We start from the raw sequence: 23310 nt of genomic DNA, 5'->3' as shown, positions 1-23310 counted from the left end.
TGCTTCATCTTTGACTACATCAAGCAGTGGGGACAGCGGCCGTAATCCTGTACGCACCATGCATACATTTGTTTTTCTGAGACACTCCAACACAATATTAACGTATTTTTTTTGTCTCCTTGGAAAAAATTCATTTCTTTAAGTTTTCTCGGCACTGTTTTGAGTGGTTTAATAAACCGGTTAATGGGAGAACTTTACTCTTGTCTCTGACTTGTAAGTGGAACATTACAGTGAAGATGTGTATACAGAACAGTGAATAAATGGATTGCCGAATCCGAAATAATACAGCGCATTGGACATTGGTTTATTTTTAGCCCAGAACACACAACACTCCCCAGGTGATCCACGATGTCTTAACTTCTTCAATGGGCTTGTTTTGGGAATTTCATTCCTTTTAAGTCAGGAGGAGAGAGGACAGATGTACAGTGAAAGCCAGGGCATTTCCATCCATAAGAAAGAGCGAGCCACCCTACACAGTAGCCAGGCTGGTCAAAGTGTTGAGAGGTTCTTTGTCTATTTAGGGCTAGAGCAGACGTTCTCAATCCAGTCCTATCCTTAACATTTTCTACAATTTTCCTGTAGCACATCTGATGCAACACATGCAGGGCTTGATTTTTAACTGAATCTGAAATCAAACTAAACTGAAGCTGTATGAGCATTAGGGAATGTAAACCAGTGACATCAACATCCTTTTAAATGGACTGGACTTTTGGACTCCTGAGCTTAAGTATTCTGTTACACATAAACAGCAGATTATGGTAGATGCCAGTCTCTGTGTTACCTTCCAACAGAATAAATGTCATGTCAATGTGAGCAACTATCATGTTGTGAGGACTATCTGTCCAATCTGATTTCTCTGTTGCACGACTAAAACAACTTTTGAAAGTACACACGTTCCACTAAAACAAGTTCCTTCCCGAGGCTTTTCCTGGTGTTTAGTTTTCTAGTGCTTAGAGGACGTTTTTCTCCCATCCCGATATGCTGTGTGGACTAGCCAGACTCTCCTCCGCTGTGCTGTGGAGGAAGGTCTGGCAATGTGAGACTATTGACAAAGTAATGTGCAACTGCAAAGTTGGCCTAGGGTTACTATACACACCTCTTTTCCACATACCTGGCAAATCCATTAACCCTCAATGGGTTTACCCCCCCCCCCCCCCCAAGTCCATACATTTAGTTGAAATCAACAGAATAATGCCACATCAAAATGACTTGGCCCCTGCTACAAAGATACCGAGGCAAGGTGTAGTCACCTTCGTTGTCCGGTGTCACTTCCCTTTCCTTGTAAGGACAGATTTTGCGGAGAGGCTGCAGAAAAATCTGAATGAAATAGGAAGTACGTGCCAGTTGCTCACACTGATGAACTCATTGTATATCCCGCCACTGTATGTTGATGTTCCTCTAGGGTCTGTCCTGAGTTACCGCACCCACACTGCAGAGAAGGCTGGTCCATAGAAGCAGAGGAGGTTGCTTCTTCTCTATTTTTGAGAGGCAAGAGAGACATCAAAATATTAAAAAGAGTAATTTGTTGAATTAAACCATTACCAAATCTCACTATCATTTACAATATACTTTTCCAAGTCAAGTCAAGTGGGTTTTATTGTCATTTCAACCATGTACACTGTATATAGTGAGACGCAACGTTTCACCATGGATCAAGTGGTGTTACACGCTGAGCACGCTGTTGCATTTAAAATATATCAAAACAACATGTAAGACAGGCTACATTTAGTGCACACACATTATAGTTTATACATAAAGTGCAATTACTACTTAAAGTAGAGCATTTAAGACAGGTTACAGGACAGACAACAGACAATTAAAGACAGCACATAAGTAGACTTGTAACAGCACTGATTGTTATAAGTTAGGTTCACCGTGACGTGAAGGTAGAACATATAGAATTTAGCAGCAGAAAAATAGTGCAGGAGTGCATTTCAGTTCAGTGTTTTTCTCTCTGCTCTCGTACTTCTAATTACTGTAAAATGTTTCAACAGCGACACCTGCAGGGCAAGAGGAGAAAGGGCAGTCTGGGGGGCAGAGGAGGCAGAGCCCTACAGAGCTCCTGCTGTCCTTCGTAGAGCAGGATCTCCTATGTCAATTCAACCTTCTGAGGTCTGAGGGCCTTTTCTTGATTTTTACACATCTTCTTAAATTCACTTTTTAAGGGTATTTGCATATAACCTGATACCCATGTATTTTATATCAAAATGTTTAGAAAAAAACTCAGCTTTAGTTTCCTAGAGCAAGGATCTTCAACAGGGGGTCCGGGACCCCTAGGCGGTCCTCAGAGTCAATGCAAGAGGGGGCCTTAAGTTTTTAAAAAATAATTAAAAAGTCTTAACATGAATCCAACATATTATTAGCAAATGTAAATCCCCACTGTTTACTGGCCTATAGGTAAGGTAGTCACTAAGGCCATCCACAGATACAGTTCATCTCAAGGATTCACTGTGCCACATGTATGTTTAACATTAAAACATGACTTAAAAATAATGCCAACAAGTATCAGGCTATTTTAATAGCTTAGTATTCTATGCATTAAAAAGGTACGTCCAATATATTCGCCACAGCCGACCTGTCGTGCGTCAATGTGACGTCATGGGAGCGCCGTAACTATTTATACTCACGCGTGGTGGTCGCGACACTAGTTGCAGTCTACTTCTGAACGGAGACGGTGCTAATGAGGAAAGGCTACCGACTTTGCTATTTCTACGGACTAGAAGAAGAAGAAAAAGGTAAACAACGGCAGAACTGGCAGCAGCATTAACGTCAATGCTTCGATTTGATTCAATGACCTACTTGGTGGGATCAAGCCTTTCATTCACCATAAAAGGACTCATCTTAACCCAGTAAGTTTACAAGAGAGACTTGCAGTCACTCTGAGAGTCCTGGCATCACGTTGCTCTCGAACTCGTCCATGCTTCCTGTTTCCGCTTTGTCGCGCGTCGCTGTAAAAAAATCCTGGCGCGCCAGCGAGATCTACGTCATTTTGACATCACATTGGCATGCGCCAGGTCGGCTGTGGCTACTGTAAAAAGGCCTTAAAGGTTTTAGGCCACTCAAACGTTATTGTAGTTATACAATATATGTATTAGGGGGTCCCTGCTCCATCTCTCTTTCAGTTAAGGGGTTCTTGGCTTAAAAATCATTGAAGACCCTTGTCCTCAAGCAATGCAAGAGATAAATTGCCCCTGAAGCAAAAAAAGAATACCTTTACTCATGTGGACGAATTGTTTTGGTGTTTAAATTGAGTTTACGTACAGTATTGTAATAAACTGTCTTAATAAAATAGTAGATAAATGTATAATACATTTCTAAAATGACTGAAGTGTCACTGTCACTCAACTTCCACCTTAGAGGAACTCAATAATGACTTGATACTGCATTGCAAGCTTCATAGGATGTGTGCAATCACAGACAACCCAGTCTCACGGCAGTTCGTGAAATGGTCACGTTATTTAATCTATTGATTCAGGGTGGCCAGCACAAACATTTAAACTAATGTATTTCAATGGGAAGCATATTTCATGATCACAGCACGACTACGGTAGCGAGTAGTATGAAATGCCGAAAATCCGCATAAGGAGGTTGGTTGGGATGGTGGATGGGTCAAACAACACAGGACTTTCACCCAGGAGACCGGGGATCGTGGCCCGCGTGTGGCATTTTGTTTCCCCGTTGTTGTGTTCCTAATCACAACCGTCGCGTTGTTGTCGTGCGTTCCCCGCGGCTGTCTCCCGGCGTGTTAGGCGTCCTTTTCTCATTCATCTTTTCCTAAACCCAACCTCCGCCGTCCCGTTGTTGTCGTCGTGTGTCCCCCAGAGACCGCGGATCATGTCCTGGTGTGTGACGTTTGCTTCTCCCGTTCATCTTTTCCTAAACCCAACCTCCGTATGGATGGTTCCCATTTTGTGCTGGCCACCACGAAAAAAACGAGAAAAACCTGCACGTGTACATGTTGACGCGCCAACAGTGTTGTTGTCATTACTTAGAATTCCTCATGGGGGCGGCAGAAACTACGCACTATAGCTTTCAGACAACCCATTATTTTTTCCAAAAAACAACGAAATTGACTCACATGATAAAGGATGCCTTGAATGTCCCAAACATATAAACTCATTTTCAACCAAAAAACGAAGTTGCTGCCTTTTGCCTGTGCGGGGCAGTATTGTTCTCACTACTTTTCTCCTTTCCTCCTCCAGATCTACTACCCATATCATTTCACACCAAAGAGGAACTCTACCCTTGAACAGAGATTTCCACAAATTTTACAATCAGTATAGAATCACACAGATGTATACTGTACATAAATAAATACAATTACAAAGTTCATGACTTTGATACACAAATCCTTTTCATGCATTACACACAGATGCAGCATGTCACACTTTTACGCACCGTAAAGAGACAGAGAAACAGAGACCCAAAATGGATAGAATAGAATAGAATTTTCAGATTTAGCTGACTTAAATGCAGTCTAAACTGTGACCCGCTAAGAGTATAAAAGGAAAATATGATGCATTTTTAGATGTATAATTGTACTGAATGCTCCCTGTTAGGGATATTGTGATATCTGATTCCCTGTATGGAGTTTGGAAAAAGTACAGTTGATGAGGTGATGGAGCTAGCTTCATATATTCTGCTTTTAATCTCTGAAACAAGGAAATCTCTATTTTCTTTCTCGATTTCCACCTTTACTCTAATAATTCTCTTCTCACACTACAAAAAAATGTTTGCAGTTTCTTTGCTACCTGTCCCTTTTTCCCGTCGTCCATCTCTCTCTCTCTCTCTCTCTCTCTCTCCATCTCTCCAGCTCTCCATCTCTCTCGCTCTCTCTCTCTCTCTCTCTCTCCCCATCTCTCTCCTCCCCTCAGTCCTCTGTCTCAGAGCTGTTGGTGGTGGGTGTGTAAGTGCTCTGGCAGATAGCTGATGAATGTGGCACTTCTCTGCTACAGGCTGTAAGTGTTTTGTCACAGAGTGTGTTACGACTGGGCCGGCCTATTCTTTATGCTTTAGCACGGTGCTGCCACACAGACGGCTTTGTAGCCATGCATACATTTTCCCCTCACATAAATACACCAACGTGCAGACAGACGCTGAGAAGTGACCTTCACTCTTTGGTTGAACTGCTTTGGTTGCACATACACAAGGGCTCACGACTAGGCATGGTCACAAGTCCAAATGACTGAGAGTAGCCTATACACATGATCTGGTTCTCTCAGTTTCAGCCCTCCATCCCCCCCAAAATGGAGTTTTACCAAAACAGCCTCCTGAGTGTGTAAATCTTAAAACACCGCAGTTATACCCAGGCTTAGATCCACGATGTTACCGTTACTCTCAGATCTATCCCAAATGTTTTGGTCATGCTCTGCTTTTCAAAATGATTGGTCTTTGGTTTTTTGACACCCTTTCAGATGTATTGTTATCTTGCACAGCAGCAGAATTCTCACAAAACCACCCAAACAAACACCTGCCATATTTTGTACTTTTGGAAACTCGTGGATGTGCATAACGTTCTGTACGTTTGACCAGTGCCTGCTTGACATGAGTTTGTATTGATGGAGACACCAGTGAGTAAAGAGGAATTTAAATACCGCACCCAAAAGAAACTAATGTGGGAGGGAGGGGGGGGGGTGTCCTGTCCCTGGCCCTGTTTTAAATGTTAATCATCACTGCTTTGCCCCGGGGCCACAGACATGGCCATAGATGCTGGTATGCTAACGTGGCCGGCCAATAAGCATCTGAGCTGTTTTCTCGAGCTGAGCTGGTTTCTGCTGACCGCTCCACTACTCACTCACATGTTTATTCTCCCACATCATTAAAGGCAGTCACATGTTGATTGCCGCCTTTCATTCCTCAATGTGTATGTGTTAGGGCGGTTTTTTCCACCTGTTGGCTTTGATGTGGATGAGCAGTGTGCGTGTGTTGTAGGTGGAAATGTAAGGCTATTGGCAGGGTCAAAGGTTAATGATTGACTAGTTCATAGTATCCTAACTAAGCTGAACATTTGTGTTGTTTTGCCACTTTTATTGTTTCTGATATATGTTCTTCCTCTGTGCCACAGAGCTCCATTGTTGTTAAAAACACATCAGTGAGCCACACTGTTGCACTGGGTGACATGCTCCTTCATAAACTATATATGTGTGAGGTGTTCTTACAGATTTACGTCTTCAGTAGCAAATACTGAGCTTGGAGCTGCAGACACAGACAGGGTAGAGAAGTTAGAAAGTATTGACAGATTAGCTAACATGTTGTTGGGTTGGGTCTTTTATGAAGAAAACAAAATTAAACATAGAATAATGCCAGGATTATTCTTTACTGACACTGCTTCACTTGATTTGTCTGTTCATTAAGACAGTTGTGTTATTTATGGGAACAGCAACTACAAACTATACTCAGATGTAGTAATGATGTAGGCCAGGAAATAGGGTCACCTAGAGTTGTGACCTCTCCAGTGGTGATGTAGTCTGAACCAACGTCAGGACAATCGCCACAACATCTGGCACCGCCGATGTGTGTGTTGCCGTTGTCTAACTCCGTTCTCTTTGGGAAACAACAACAAACTTCGAGCTATCGAGCTACACGCTGAAAATGTCACGTTTTGAAGAAAATTTGGATCTTGCAGCAAGGTCGGCCTGCTTGGTTCTTTTGTGAATGATTGTAAAGATTTTACAAAGAATATGTTTAGGGCATTTCCTCTCTAACTGGGATGTTTGGTGGGATTGCTGTAGACAAAGTACACACTGGTAAGAGGAAATTACGTTTAACCATGTATCCAAATGTTCCACTAAAACAACTGTTCGGTGCCTTGCTCAAGAGCACCTTGGCAGTGCCCAGGAGATGAACTGGCATCTCTACAGCTACCAGTCCATACTCCGTACTTCGGTCCGTACATACGGGGACTTGAACCAGCGACCCTCCGGTTCCCAAGCCAAAGTAAAAGTATGCATTTTATTTAGGAAAAGTAGTGGAGTAAAGGTGAAAGTTTCCAGAAATATAAATAACAAAAGTAAAGTACAGATACGTGAACAGTGTACATTAACAAAGTAGAAATACTTCGTTACATTACAACACTGGATATAAGGATATTCGTAAAACAGTTACAGTTGATTATTAAACCTCTGAGGACAAAAGCCGCATCGGTCAGTCCAAGCGATGTTTGACAACACTCCTACTCAAGAAGTGACATTACAAAATGTCTTCCCAATTCTGGGCGTCACTATACAGAAAGCTGAGTTTTCTCAGGGAGAAAAAAAGGAGAATTCAAGAAGATATCTTAAAATGCCCTTAGACCTCAGAGGGTTGAGTTGAGTTCTACTGCACTTGACAGAAACTGCCACTAGAGGACACTAATGATGTATTTAAATCTGCCTCATGATACAGAAGAACAGCAGGTGGAAGGAGGACATGTGCTGTTACAGCAGTTCAGTCAGACCGTTAGTCTGTCCAGACCCTGAGACTCTATTTGATCACAACGTTGCTCTGCAGGGTCACAAAAACATCACCTGGCCCTCCTCCATTCACTGGCCTTTCACTGGCAAACGTGGCACAGACATCGTATTACTCTGTTCATTTACGACTCTCGAAACTCTGAAAGCAACAAATTACCAATACATGGCTCAATACGCAAGGTGGCCTTTAGTGTCTGTGACTTGACGGGCCCAAGCCCTTCTATTGTGCAGAGGGAGTTTACTTTGAAACCTATTTGAAGTCATTGTACCTTGCAGCAGGTCATTGTGTACTAGGCCCTCATCTCAACAAGTAGCAACAGTTCGCAACTACCTGTAATGGTGGATCCCCCAACAGCGCTCAAAAGGGAGACCTGAGTGTCTGCCTCTACGAATAACAATACAACTGTTTCCCAGTTGTGGCCCCTGTGCTTGGTCCCTGGGATCTCACAGTAGGTCTATTGGGTCCTATATGAAGGCTCTTTACGGTCACTAATACACAAAACACAACAATAGCAGCTCCTCCAGATGCTGAGCTGTGACTTAAACCAGGCTGTAAAAATACCGTCAGCTCCTTGGGGTTTAAAGAGCTGAATAGTAGTTTGATTGGGTGTTAATAGTGGTTAGGTTACTAGAAGTGCATGTTTGAGCTAATTGTCCAGAATGGAATGGTTTTAACTGCTTTGTTGATTAGACGGCTTGGGTTTCTGAGAAGTTAGATTAACATGTGTGTCTCATGTCACACTGCAAAACATCTTTAAAATCAGCTACTGCACACGTCGTTCACAGTTCCAGGACCACTTTGTTGTTTGGAAAGTCATTTTCTGTCTTTTATTCCTTTGGAAAACTGACTGTGTGACGACAACATGGTAACACAATCAGGACATATGCAGCCAATGGCGTCACTTTGTGTTGAAAAGTGGTGGGGGTATAGTGGCTCAGATGAAAAAACATTTTTCTATGTAATGGGGGGGGGGGGGGTCGGTATGAGGTCAGAGCCGATAACGTGGACTGCAAAAAACAGTCGTCTATACAAAAGCGCAGATTTGATTTTAACCCTCTGAGGACAAAAGACACACCGGCGAGTCCATCACTCCTACTCAAAAAGCGATATTATAAAATTTCATTTTAGACATTTATTTTCAAATGCATTCATATATTATGCCACTTTTGTCAACCCAAGACTTTTGTAATCTCATATCAAGCACCGAAACAATTGAGTGTAGGTTTTTTTTTCATAAGAGATCTGAAAAATATGTCACTTTAGGGCCAAATTATCTCTTTACACATTGCTCTGGAACAATTTAGTAGATTTAAAAAAGCATGGTTGTTTATTTAATATTTCTGTCTTAAGTGGTTATTAGCAGACACACCGTTTCCCAAGAGGGTTACAGGTTAAAGGTCACCAGCCTGACAGATTGAGGTCAGTCAAGTGGTGAGCTATGAGAATGGACAGGGAGGTGTTTTTTAGGCAGTAGCAAATAAAGCTCAAACATTGGGAAGAGAATACATACATGTACACGGTTTTCACTGGACAGGAAGGGGATGACAAATTATAATCTGAAGTAACTTGTTACTAAAGCTGTCAGACAAATAGTAGTGCTGTGAAAAGTAAAATATTTCCCTCTGACATGTAGTGGAGTAGAAGTATGTAAGTAGAATGTACTTACTTGAAGTTGGTACTTGGCAGTACAGTACTTGAGTAAATGTATGTGGTTACATGCCACCACTGGAAAGTAAAATAAATGTAGACCAATAAAGTTAAGGGAAAATGGATACACCAAAGCAATTTTCTGCAGCACTTCATGACATGAGTAACTCCTGAAACACGCTAACAAACTATCTTTAGTATCTATTCAACTGGCAACATTGATACAACAGCTTTCCAAAGAAGATTTGAGGTTTACAGGAGTATAACGTGAACTCTTAGAGCTTGTGCATTAATGATGTTTTACAGTTCTGCACGGGGAGCACAGCCAAGGTGATAATGCCTAGGTGTGACTGTGCTTGGCCAGGGGAGCTGTGGTCAGAGGTGTGTCCAACCTTGCTGGGTGGAGCACGGTCCACGTAGAGCCTTGCGCAAACTGACCATCTGTAACCTGTGATTTCAGCAGCGGCCACATTGTGGACCTGGCCCGGAAGATATGTCTCTGATCTGTGAGGTTGACCTAGGTCAACTTTTAGCTGTCTGTCTTAAACCTTTTACTGAACACTTGTGTTGCACTCCCATCCAACTGTTGCCTGGGTCCAGACCTTTGAATCTGCCCACTTCACCGAGTTGACTGATTTGTCTATCATCATGACATGAAACAGTGGTTTCTCGGCTGTAAAACAACTGATCCAATGAGCGCCGTGGGGGGGCTAACAATGTTGTCAGGCTTTGTCACAACCCATTTTCACTCCCAAGTCGTCACATTCTGACGCTTAGTCGGTGGCCCGACGTACAAGGCACCCTATAGCAGCAGCTAGACCGCGGCGCTGTATGATGACTTAGTATAAAGAGCAACGGTAGTGAGTAGTATTAAAGGCTGAGGCAGGTTGGGGTGGTGCACGGGCCAAACAACACAGGACTGTCCCTGACACCCCTGACCCAGGAGAGCAGGGTTTGTGTCCTCTTCTTGTCCCACGTGTCACTTAAATGTACATTTTGTAACCCCACCCATCATCTTTTCCTAAACCGAACTGTCCCGTTTATGTCCCGCGTGCCACTTAAAGGTACATTTTGTAATGCCGCCCACAGTCTTTCCCTAACCCTAACTAAGTGGGTTTACCCTGCACATTGAAAAATGACGCCAAGGGCTCCTGACCAAACGTCAGTATTTGACGAGTAGTTAGTAATAACAGCAATGGCGACCAATATAATAGGCCCCTTTGTTTAACCTGTATGTCGGCATGACGTTTGTTAAGCATCGGTGTTGACTAAAAATGATGTTAGATTCAGGCGGATACATTGGTCTCTAGTGGTTGGTTAGGGAAAATCGAATCCGCCTACCTCATGAAAATCGGTTAGAGTGGAGACAATGTCAGACTGAAGATTGAAACAGAGTGTAACGAGGAGACAATTTTGTCTCATATCTGGCAAATCCAACTGCATTATGTAGCCTGTGAAAAATGTGTCACATCAGGTGTGAAAAGCAAACACCAGGCCAAGCTTTCAGAATACAGATACGTGGCATACAGTGCTGCACATCAGACATGGCCATAGCTTTAGACAGCCTTGTCGGGATGACTACTATGTAATATTCTTTTGAAGGCCACAACATAGGTAGCCAACAATGTCGGCTAATTAATTTGTAAATCGCAAATGATAACAGTATAGCAAAGTTCTCAATTAAGGTACAGAAGAAAGACCAGTAAATTAAGACAAAGGGTGTAGCCAAGTGACAAAACATACAGCCTACATAAGAGAAGCACATATTTCCAAACTGATTCATGTAGCAACATTCTTATGAACAGAGTAGTATCTTCAGCAGGGTCATCCAGCACACTGACTGAGTCAGTATGTACCTGCAGACATCTTGTGTATTCACAACTGATATGAAGTCTCAGTCAAAGACTTGCAAAACTTGTCAGCAATTAACAAAACCATAGAGGTGTTGAGAGCAGACATGCAAATATTTCATCAATATACCTATGGTCTTTTTCATGTTAATACAGGGAGAAACTATGCTCCTTCAAATGAATCTAAATAAGTGTAAGATTTCATTGTAAGATACTGGAGCAGGACTTGGATATTACATATTTCTCAAAAGGAGAGCTTCTTTGGTGGCCTAAATAATCAACGATGTTCCCTGTTTCAAATTAGCTGGAGCCCAGTGAAAATGGCAAGTGGGGGAAATAATCTAGTTAATATTATGAAAACTGGTGATTGTATCAAAGTGTATCAAACAAAAAACCAACTGTCCATGCTAATGTAGCATTTAAGCTATGGTGGCACAATGGTAAGAACGGGAAAAGCTCTCGTTATTCTTACGTGGGAACGTTCAAGCATTAGTCTGGTAGCTATTTCCTCAACAACAAGTGAAAGCAGATTTATATGGGATTTTAGTTAGTTGTAACTGCCAATAATGATGACTTTGCATCCATTTTACCAGCGATTTGTAGCTCACATGAATTATATTTTGTCAAACTTTGGTCTATGTAGGATTAGCGCATTAGCCTAGCTAACCTAGTGAAACTAGTTATCCAGGTAAGCTAGTTTGCCAGCCTATTGAAAGTAAAGGACATATAAGCCTAAATAATTTTCAAACAGAATACAATTTAAAGTCCAACTTACAGCTAGCTAAGTTCCATGTTAACGTTGTGATTGTTTGGCAGAGGTTTAGCGTGTTTAGCTCCAAGAAATGTTAGTCTAACTTACAATTGAAGAAGACATACTTCATTGAACCCCTGGGGGGAAATTACATTTTTTCTCTCTGTTGTTACTCTGTTGTTATTACACATTACACACAGGCCTGAAATACACACACACTCATGCACAAACCCCAACAACCAGCATGCCTTCTTAACAACAACCACAAGACATTTAAAAGTACATCACGCTCTCTATCTTTCACTGACAAAGAGAATATTTCCCTTCCCTAACAAGTCCATGTTCTTTTTTTCCTAATCCAGATCCATGTGTCCCAACCAGTGTTTTGTTACCCTTGGAGAAGCAAAGACATCTCATTGCAATTTGTCCAAATCACAGCACAGCCCTCATGTAATGAGCGGGCCACCACAGCTATGATGATTACAGTGTCGACAGTGGCTAGCAGGCCACAATAATAACTGGTGGGAGCCAGCAGGATGTGTAGGAAAATAGTATGAATGGAAGATAAAGGAGATAAATATGCTGTAGAAGGAGCTCTGCTTGTTGCTGTATTTATTGTTATAATAGTTTAAAAAAAATCCAACGTGATCTGATATGTTTCTTTTTACCCCCAGAATTATAATGAAGATATTTGCTGAAAAGCAAGCAGTGTCAGTGTGAACAGGCTACTGTATATTTGTGTTGCTACGTGTGAAAATGAGAGATTCCTATTATGTTGTCAATTGTATTATATTTATAATGTAATAAAGGGGCACTTTGCTGATTTTACATATAAAGTGAACATGTCATAAGGAGTACTTCTTATTGTTGTGGCTCTGGAGGAGCTTTGTCAAGTCTGAGAAAAATTAAAGTTGTGGTTTCAAACTGCATGACAGGGGGTCACACAAGATCTTTCACCAGATGGAATCCCCGATAAGTATGTTTGATCTCCAAACTATGTTTTGTCACGAAAACACAAACTAGAAGTGACACAGGGAGGATGAAGAGTTAGTGACAGAGGACCGAAGAGGAATGGAGGTATAGAGTCAACCCGGACACAGAAGGGAAATGGACGGAGGCTGGAAGGGCTCCACAGACTGGAGACAAACAGCAGAGAGTGGCTGTAACCTCAACACAAACACATGACCACACACACACATGCTACCCAGTGTTTTCGACTACACAATCAAGTCAACATCAGCTATTTCAGCAATGTATGCTATGCTCCATGTCACTCCCGTTCATCACACACACGTACAGGTACGCACACACACACACACACACACACACACACACACACACACACACACACACACACACACACACAAACACACTGCTATTTCATTCTCTCTCTCTCTCTCTCTCTCTGACTCTCTGGCATTAGCACTCACAGATACTCATTCACAGTTTGACTGTGCTGACACACTGGAGCCATGCTGCACAAAGCATGGGCGATTTTAGATCCTTTTTAAGGGGGCTCAAGCCCCCCCTAAATTTCATCTCAGCCCCCCTAAAAATTATAATAGTAAAAACTGTATCCGTGTCACATTCTCATTAGGGGCTGAGCCCCCCCTACAGGTCTGATCCTAGAATCGCCCCTGGCACAACGTAAACTCAAGAATTAAAAAAGTCACACAGGAACAGGAATGTTATTTAAAGTTGAATAAATAATAACATATGGCTGGTTTTTCCACTCACTAGATTTCTTATGGAGCTCTCAGCCACCTCGCCATCTCACGGCCTTCCTTCGCAAAGAAGTTTGCTCAGTTGTCATAGAGATGGTTCAGTTGCAAGAAACAGAAGCAGAAATGGAAAAGAGAAACCACTTTAGATTATATATGCATAAAGTCCACCCTGGAAACACATACAGCCATAGTTCAGTCAGGAAGCCTGTAGTTTTATTTCTCATGCATCATGCCATTCATACCTCTCATGCATGCTTACGTATTATTTCTTTGCTGTCCTGTCTGGGGCTGTCAGTCATGATATCAGTGACACACCTACATCGTTAGCCCCAGGGCTAATGGCCCTGACACACCAACCCGATAATCGGCCGTCGGACAGTCTGGCGAGGTCAGGTCTGTTCGGTGTGTTCCGTGCCTTTGTTCGTTGGAGGGGCTGGCGGCCTTAATTTTGGCCGACCTGACTTGCTGGGTCGGAGCGCGGGCAGTCGGACTCAATGACCAATCTGATTGGTTCAGTGCTAACCTGGAAATGACCAGCGGGATGAGCTTGACTAAGCCTCTCAAAATCTGACGAAAATCTTTTAAACTGATCTTTGTCGATCTGAAATGAAGACTGATTCAGCAACTGCATGGCCTATTTCTCTCTTAAAATGTTTTCAGAAACACGATTCGGTGAACTATCTTCGTAAATTATGAGATCGTATTCCGAACGAAGCCGCCATTATGCCCGGTTGAAAAATCCGGGAGAAGCCAGACCCACGTGATGCGTTCGTCCAATCAGCTGCTGGTTTTCATTTTTTGGGTGACAATACAGATTAGCGCCGCCTGCTGTTATGAAGACGTATTACGTCTCACGCACACGCAGAACGTACACTCAAGTCTGTGTCGCTTCGGTGTGTTCTGAGGCACTTACGTACCTCGAGATGCCGACTGATCAGTCCGACTGCCTTTTCTGCCGACGGTCGGCCGTCGGGTTAATGTGTCAGGCACCTAGGACTTCTGCCAAGACTTAATTATCACATATATTCTGTTATAATTCATCTTTTCTTCATTCACTTGTCTATCCTCATTGATATGTCCGCACTAGCCTCTATGGGTTCAAAAGCACAAGTTGGTTGAACCTCTGACACACCCAACACTTTTTTTCTCTGAGGTTTACTCATACAAGTGCTCACAGTTGGATTCACCGAACCCTCTTAACCGCACAAACATTTTGTAAATTGCTCGTTTCAGCCTGGTGAAAGCCACCTGTTCATCGGGAGGTGTGTGTTCCTGAGAGTTGATCATTTGCTCTGCTCTGTGTGTGAGCAGGTCTCATTCACAAAAATGTGACCCAAGAATAAGAAGGTGAATATCACAGAGATCTGGGAATCTGGGATAATGTTACAGCCTACAGTGGGTGATGTTACACCGGATGCAACAGTGGATGCTTCTGGACAGCGACCCTGAGGCAGCTGAGTGTGGAAATATCAGAATCAGAATCAGAATCAGATTTATTGGCCAAGTATACTTACATACACAAGGAATTTGACTTCGGTAGGTGTTAACTCTCTATACGTTCAACAAATAGACATGTAGTAGTAAACAGACAAATAGTAATATAGACACATACTGTACAATAGAGACAACAGTATACATATAGGCACATATCAACATAATATACAAAAATACAAACATACAAATAAGACATAATATCAAGACAAGTACACATGGAGTGGGATGTAAAGTGAAAATGGTAATAGTGCAAAGTACTGTGCAAGATGCATATTGGAACGATAAGTATGCCAATAAAATCATAAAAATCTACAAATAAATCTCAGTAAATGGAAAAGGCTGGAATGATGATGATACAATGAACAGAATATTTAGTTTGTCTTGCATATTTTAGTCATTTTTTAGTAAGTATCATATTGAAACTCCTAATGCATTCAAATAAAGACATTCTAATTTCCCATTTGAGGAAAGGCAGACAGGACTGGTACGGCAGGTCTGGACCACTTGTTCACCAGTCTTCGGACCAATTTCATACAAACTTGGGAGTATATGAGAAAATTGGTGAATTCCACAAATGATCTGAAATTGCTCAGTTTTTTTCTCACAGCAGCAGCTGAAGTTTGTGTTAGCAGTGACGCAGTGACTCCTCTCATTAGCATACAGCATACAGCCTCAGCGATGGATGGATTGTTCTTCTGTTGCTCTCATCCTACAGGTGATTGATCTGTTAACAACTATTTCCCTTACAGACCTTTGATTGAGTGCTGCTTGTCTTTGCCTTAAAGGACCTGTGTGTGTGTGTGTGTGTGTGTGTGTGTGTGTGTGTGTGTGTGTGTGTGTGTGTGTGTGTGTGTGTGTGTGTGTGTGTGTGTGTGTGTGTGTGGCTGGAGGCCGGCCCAGAGCAGCCTCAGCTGGGTGTCTTTCAGCTCTCTATTTATGAGCTCTTCTTTACATATTCATTCTGCTACTGTTAAACAAAGGCCACAGATTGCCTTTCTCCCTCCGTGACTGTGGAGCAGTGTGTCAGTGTTGATAACAGAAAAGAATGAGAGAAAAGAGGAAACGGAAACAGGAGCCCATATTGCTCTAAGTTCTTTGTCTTTCCTTCCATCATTCCACAGTCCAGGTTTGATCCTGATGTTTGTGGATTCATGTTCATCATGGATGATGTTTTGGATACTTAATATCAATTCTTTGTTATGTCCTCCTGATGTATTCCTGGCAGGGTGGAAAAGAATCTGAGCGAGCATGCAGTTAATAATACGACTTTTAAGGTGGGTAGTGAGCTTGTAAGGTGGGGTCACTGTAGGTTTTGTCATGTGAAGCAGTTTTATTTGGCAAGGCCGAAAAACAACAACAGCCTCACCCAGAAGACAATCATATGAGTCCATTATGCAGCTCATAACGTCCAGCAAATACATTTCTTGTTAGGCGGCAAACTCTCGTGGCTGTGGTGCTTATCCCAAGAGCAAACCAGGAAGTGAGGGGACAAAGTATAAGAGCGCTAAATTCCAAGTAATGAGGCAGGTTATGGTGGTGGATGGGACATTCACTCAGGAGACTAAGGTTTAGGTCCCATGTGAAACCAAAAGTCAACTGTCATTGACCTACTGATTTATGCATGCATTGATGTTGACCACATTTGCTTTGCAAAAGCAGGGCATGACCGTATAATCAACATGCAATCTTCCATCCCTGTGGATAACCTCAAGAGAACAATTAAGTTAGACAGGGCTGCCAGTGCCAATGCCGGTTAAAGTAGAACAGTAGCATAATTCAAAGAAGATAGCGTCATCCTGTTATTGCCACGCTAGTCAAGTTTCTATCCAAACCCCCTACCAAACCTGAGTGAAATATACTCAAGCCGTCTTCTCACACGGGCCACAAACATCAGGCAGGACACCTCACACCCCGGACACTCCCAGTTCACCACCCTCCCCTCAGGCAGACTGAGAACCCCCAGCACACACACAAATAGACTCCAGAATAGCTTCTTCCCCAGAGCTGTGAACATATTCCAGAAATCATACACACATCTACACATGCAAACATAAAAACATACACACATCCCTTGCCCCTTCAGTGCAATCGGACTCTATGCAATAACTGTTGTGTTTACTGTTACTCTAGCTATTGAGAACATGGAATGAATGTGTATGTGTGAGATGTGCTTGGGTGATAATGTGCTGGTGTATGTGTGTGTATATATATATATATATATATATCTTTTTTACTCTATGCTGCTATTTGGAGAGGATGGCTCCAACAGAATTTTGTTGTACTGCATACAATGACAATAAAGATCTATCTATCTAAATGTAGCACAAATTTTAACCAGACTTCCAGAAAATCTGCAAAATAAAACATCCACTACTGTTGTGTGAATATGAGATCATTGGTTGATAGAAATAAACAGCTGATGGACCCAGTCACTGCAGAAGAAGACATTAGAAGAGCTCCTGTGAAAGCTTAAAAGATGATCTTTTTTGTTTCATTGACAGTATGTGAGGAAGGCCGCTTTTTCATCTCTTCAGAGCCGAAGCTTCAGTATGTTAAAGTTACATGATTCATATACCATCAACATAATGCTGTTTATTTTTATTTTTTATTTAACCAGGTAGGCCGTTGAGAAACGGCGACCACATGTTGTATTTTATTGATATCGATACATCATTGTTTCCACCTCAGCTGAGCGTAATAACTTTTTTGTGACACTTCTACTTTTTATTTACGGTGTTTCAACTCAGTTTATTATCGTGCAAATTTAAAATGTGCACAAAAATAGTTGAATGGAAATGCACTGACTGCAACACTAAACTGCAGCTTGTGCTTGAGAGTTTCAGGTGACACACTTTTTGAATGCCACGTTTGAAAATCTTAACTCAAGCTCCACTTACCTGCTTTTTTGGAGCTTTCGGCCACAACTTATGGTCTTTTGAGTTTTTTCTGTTCCGTTTTTATTTTCATTTTGTAGTGTCCATACACAGGATTTGAATATATTTGTTGTCACAAGCTCTAATACAATTGGTGTCAACTCTGATATGATGACGTTTTATCGATTATTGAGTCATACAAGTTGAAGGAATTTTATTGGGATTCTCAATTAGTACACAATATACTCAGAGTGACTAGGGACCAATCAGCTTTGTTGATTCAGTCCCTCATTAGTCATTCTTCATGTCTGGTATCTCAGGAGTCTCTCATCAGATTTGATAAGTGGTGAAATGATATACTGTTTCTCGCCACTGCACATTTGTTAGGACAGGCCCAGAGGGAGGCTGTCCCATCATGTTCTACATTTTGTTTCTGAAGCTTTTCTCTGTCTCTTAGGGTTATTGAGAAGCAGTGGCTGTTTAGAAAGTTATTATTCTTGTCGGCAGGACTAACAGGACTATAACCAGCTTAAACTATACTTTAAACGGGCTCGATTATAGTCCCAACTGGACAGCCGAGAGCTGACAGCTGTGTAGATAACAGGGGCCTGGTTGCTATGGTGAGGGAATTTGATTGGCAGCTGGGGGGGTTGATTGATAAGGACCCCCCTGCTATTCCAGTGACAGCTCCTGTCAGAGAGCCAGAGTCGTCTCACATCAGATGTATCAACTGGTACAGCCCACTCCCACCCCCAAGACACACACGCGCACATACACACACACACACACACACACACACACACACACTGAGAGAAAGGCAAAAACATTTAGCTTACCAACCCACCTCTGCTGTCTGTCTCTAATCGTTTTCTTAAAGGAGAATGACACCAATTTGAGAATTCTCATCTCTTCAATAAACAAATGCATCCATGGTCATCAATACTGTAATGTTTTACTTTGTCGCACACTTACATACAACGAACGTGTACATTGGATGTCCACATGTGAAAATGTCTGAATAACTTAGAAGAATTGGGGTTCAAGTGTCAATATAGACATTTTTGTATTAGAAAGCTGCAACTTGTTTGTTTTATACTCATTATCTTCAAAATGTGCTTAAAGTATTCGGTGTTTTCCCCCCAACTAATCTGAGTACAAAGACAGGCATTTAGACCATTGTGAACTGTCAATTAAAAACAAAGACTATTGTGACTGCATTAGAGCTGTTCGCTACTTTAGAGCAGGTGACCCATCATGCTGAAGAGAACTCTGTTACACATTGCTGCATTTTGATCAATTATATTTTTGAACAATGAATTTGTGATTCAAATGTGCAGCAAATTAAGTGTTTGCCATGTTTTCTAGATGATTTTAGATCAGTGGGTGTGCTCAGTCAACAGAGGTTGATGATATACTGTATATGTTCAAAAAAAGAATGCATTTTTCCAAAACATCCAGCACACCAGTCTCTCAGTAGACTAGTTTTGAGGTCAGAGAGTGGTGACTGGTGTCAGACTGAGCTACTTGTTAACCCCGGTAGCTATATCAGTCTGCTGATAGGCACAAACACAGGCAGAGGTTCCTACAACGTGTTCTTGGAAGGTGAAGAGAGTTCACTGTTCAAATTAGAACAGGCTGGGTGAAGACAGACTCAGTCCCACTTACTCAACCATCATCATTTTTAACTTACATTCCAAATCTCTTTGCATTATTGTGATCACGATCCGTTTGGACAGATAGAACCAGCGTGGTTGTTGTAGCTTAGCACAGGCCCGGTCATACTATCGTCTCAATGAGGCTGGACTTAAGCACAGTGGTGCTTTGAGCAAAACGTGCTAAAATGCTCACTATAGCCCTATTCGCACGGGATTAGTGTCATCTGGGGACCTTGTGTGATTTACAAATTAGCCCCACACATTTTGTGGGCTGAGTTTCATGGGGCGCATTAGCACAGGATAAGTGGAGCATGTTTTTACTCAAATGTACTGACATCATCGTCCTAACCGCAGCGGCAAACACACAGCATCACCATCAACCCGTGGATGAAGCGTCGGCGTCAGGGGTCTCCGGTCGGGGGTCTCTGGTCGGGGTCTCTAGTCGGGGCCTCTGGTCGGGGTCTCCGTTCGGGCAGTGGTCCAGACTAGGTCATTTGCGGTGGAATTTCTACTTTACAAATCACAGACATGGCCATATAGCACGGGATTAAGATTACAGACAACCTCCGTAATTATTACAAATGACTAGAGGTCACCAGGTAATACTAATCCTGTGAGAAAAGGGGTAAAGACAAAGCTACCAAGATAATGTTAAATCATGCCATTTCATGGCCAATCCTTCATGGGATTATAAAACACCTTTGCGTCAAACTTAGTTTCCAGCAGAGGGATCACATATGCATTCAAAATAATCATTTATAAGAAAGTAAATATATCTATGTATAAATCATCATCATCATCACCACCCACTCAATACTGATACAAGGCTCTCTCCCTGAGCTCCATTGCATTTCTTATAAAAGATGCCAATTTAAATGTCTCTGGTTCAAACAACCATTTTAGTCCTTGTGAAACATTCAGTCATCTCAGTCACATCCTTTATATTATCATTAAACAAAACAAATGCCAAGGTTTCCGTACAAAGGATAATAATGCCAAAATCCTAATCATCCATTTTCACCCATCCATTAGCTTTACCCGCTTTTACTTTTGGAGGGCCATGGAGGGCTTGAGCCAATGCCAGCTGACATTGGGCAAGAGGCGGGGTATACCCTGGACAGGTCGACAGTCAGTCACAGCGCTGAAACCTTATTCACACCGACGGACTAGTTAGAGTCACCAATTAACCCTAATTAACCTAACATGCACACAAACTTCCGAAAGCCCAGCAGGTCTGACCCCAGACTCCCCCCAACTGGACAAATTGGACTTTTTTCTTCCAAAGCATACCTACCCGCTTCAAAAAGAAGTTCTCATTTGGACACAAATGGATGTTGTTTTTCTTTGATAAACTAAAAAGTACATAATTTTCAGTAAAATGAATAAAAATTTCACAATAAGTACGCAACTTTGATTTAATCCAAATCTTGTTTGCCCAGTCATATTTACATCCATGAAACACCTTCTCTCCTTTATGGATACTATATAAATGATCTGCAACTCCTTCAAACCCATATTTATAAAATATATTACAAATCCGTTATCCAAGGCCCATGTGGTTGTATATTCTATTTAAATATTTGTTTGAATTGCCTGGTGTCAACCACAGCCTGGCAATACCAACCTTCTAACATGTGCATGATAGAAATATATATTATATATATATATAATATATAAAAAGCGCTAACAGTGGACGTAACAAGTAATATTGCCATTCAACATAATCCACAGTCAGAATCATCCAATATCTACCTTGTATCTGGCATTAATACAATTGTGTGTAGAGTGCTTGGAGTTTCAGAATGAAAATCAAAATATGATATATCTCTATGAATCTTTCAAAATATAGTTAGTATCGACAGACTTCCATTCAGTTAGAGTGCTCTCACATTGAAAAGAAGAGAAAGACGAGAAGGTGTGTGCGGAGTGAATGTGCTGTCAGTCCGTCTAGCTGGACAGTGATGGTCTCTGCTCTGTGGGTCCTCGGGGGTTATCAGCCTTTCTGAGATATGAGCGACCTTCTCTGTCGCCACCCAGGGGTGATAGGCCCGCTGACAGGGCAGAGTGGAGATAATGCACCCGATTGACAGCCTCATCTTCCCCCGCTCAACTCTAGCCCTCCTGCCCCGTGAACCTTCCACACCCTCCAGCTACCCAGTCCAACCACAGGACATTCCACTGTGGCTCTAGTGCTGCCTAAATACGGACTGGTGACTGAAGAGGGCCAACCTGATCTCACAGAATTCCGTTAAATGAACACGGCCCCTTAACTCAAAATCTGTGGCAGTTTCATGGAATCGCAAAAAATTCCATGATGGGCCCACGGAAGAATTCAATGAAATGAACAATGATCGCCGAAAATTCCGTGATGGGCCCACGAAATCCATCCATCCATCTTCGTTCGGTAATCCGGTATCGGGTCGCGGGGGGAGCAGCTCCAGCAGGGGACCCCAAACTTCCCTTTCCCGAGCCACATTAACCAGCTCCGACTGGGGGATCCCGAGGCGTTCCCAGGCCAGGTTGGAGATATAATCCCTCCACCTAGTCCTGGGTCTTCCCCGAGGCCTCCTCCCAGCTGGCGTGACACGCGGGACACGATCTCCGGTCTTCTGGGTGAAAGTCCTGTGTTGTTTGACCCATCCACCACCCCAACCAACCTCCTTACGTGGATTTTCGGGCTTTCATACTACTCGCTACCGTAGTCGCTCCTAATGTTACATCATCTTCTCATTGACTTTACATTGGCATTGTTTTCCGTGGTGGCCACACGGAATTTTCACACATTCCGTGCCACCACCACGTAATGCGCTGTTAACAGTTCGTGATCATTTCACAGAATTCTGTGAGACCAGGCTGAGAGGGCATCGGAGGCGAGAGGAAAATTATTTTAAATATGCCTGTACTATATATATATATATATTAGGGCTGTCAACCGATTAAAATATTTAATCACATGATTAATCGCAAATGAATCATACATTTTGTATCTGTTCTAAATGTACTTTAAAGGAATATTTTTCAAGTTTTTGATGCTCTTATCAACATGGGAGCAGATAAATATGCATGCTTTATGAAAATGTTTATAATGTTTGTTTATATGGTGCTCCGTCAGGTCAGCAGTAGTTGGTGGTTCAGTTACCCGAGAATAGGTGACTGTGAGCCCGATGAAGTGGTGGAGCGCCCAAAACTTTTACACAGGGATTTTTAAGGAGCTGAACACGAAGCTTGAGAAGTGCAAAAACGGTGGTGTTTATTAAAAAAAAAAAAACATACTAGACAAAGAGCACCAAACGAGGCAAAATAACAAACAGATAAAACAGCAACCTCCCAGCAAGCTGCCAAGTCCTTTATCCCTTCCCCCTCTTCAGATCCTCTCAGCCTCACATAACTGGACCCTACCACCTGCACAGGTGAATATGGGGTGAGCTAAACCGAGAAAGCATAATTAACACACTGTATCTGAAAATACCATTACAAGTAGATGGAACAGTTACTGCTGACATTGCTATTTATACATATATGTGCACCCAAAACAATAGGCACCCCAAATATTATAAAAATATCATTTACTGCAGAACTATCTTACCTATTGTTCTACATCTTAGGAGTGACCAGCCCCTCAGGACCTAATCAGGCACACCTGTATGTACTCTCCTTGATTAAGCGGTTTGAATTATGTTTATATTTGGTTACACTTTACTTGCAGGTATCTACGTAAGAGTGACATGACACTGTCATGAACGTGTCATAAACATTATAAACAAGTCATAAACATTTATGACATAACGCTTCTTTTAGTAAGTGTCATTCGGTTTTTGTCATGACAAGTTATGGTTAGAGTTAGGGTTAGGGTTCATGTGACAT

This window comes from Sander lucioperca, chromosome 15, assembly GCF_008315115.2.
Source record: "Sander lucioperca isolate FBNREF2018 chromosome 15, SLUC_FBN_1.2, whole genome shotgun sequence".
Taxonomy (NCBI): Eukaryota; Metazoa; Chordata; class Actinopteri; order Perciformes; family Percidae; genus Sander; species Sander lucioperca.
Note: the sequence above shows the minus strand (reverse complement) of the source record.